This window comes from Wasmannia auropunctata, unplaced genomic scaffold (assembly GCF_000956235.1).
Source record: "Wasmannia auropunctata unplaced genomic scaffold, wasmannia.A_1.0 LD336076.1, whole genome shotgun sequence".
Taxonomy (NCBI): domain Eukaryota; kingdom Metazoa; phylum Arthropoda; class Insecta; order Hymenoptera; family Formicidae; genus Wasmannia; species Wasmannia auropunctata.
In genome coordinates this window covers 7,372,643-7,373,315 of record NW_012026814.1, presented here as the reverse complement: position 1 = coordinate 7,373,315, position 673 = coordinate 7,372,643, and positions in this window count along the sequence as shown.

Here is a 673-nt window from a genome sequence, read left to right as displayed (position 1 = left end):
CGTATCGTGCCTGACCTCCTTCGGGCGACCTTCCGGTCTTGTAATTTCAGGATATCGTGCCAATAATTCGTGAAATGGCGTTGTACCGGCGACCGTTTTCACGCTGGGCACGTCGCACCGCACGCAACGACCACGCGCCGCGAGACTCGTCAGTTGATCGACGAGCCGACGATTTCGCAGATCCACGAGCAATCCGTAATGCGCGAGAAAGTCTGCCCCAATAATGGGCTTTGCCACGTCCGCGATCACAAACCGCCACACAAACGCGCGTCGGAGTCCGAGATTCAGTGTTAAAGTTTCTGTTCCGTATGTATGAATTACGGTGTCATTTGCTGCGGATAATTCGTAGGACGATCTCTGTCGTGGCCCGCGAACCATCCTCCGGGGATACACGCAGAGATCCGCACCCGTGTCGATAAGAAAATTAATTTTTGTATCTATGTCCGTCACAAAAAGGCGACGCGTTTGATGGCCTTCGTCTTCCGTCGCCATCAACGAAGGGCCGTCGCGTTTCCCGACTGCTGCGCGGAGCAGGGCGCGTCGCACCGAGTAGCCTCTGGACCAAATCGCCAATGGTACCAGCACAGGCCGTTTGACGGGTGACCACGGCTCCGCGAACGCGAACGTGGACGCTGACGCGGTCGACGATCGTCACGGCGACGATCTCTCCCAT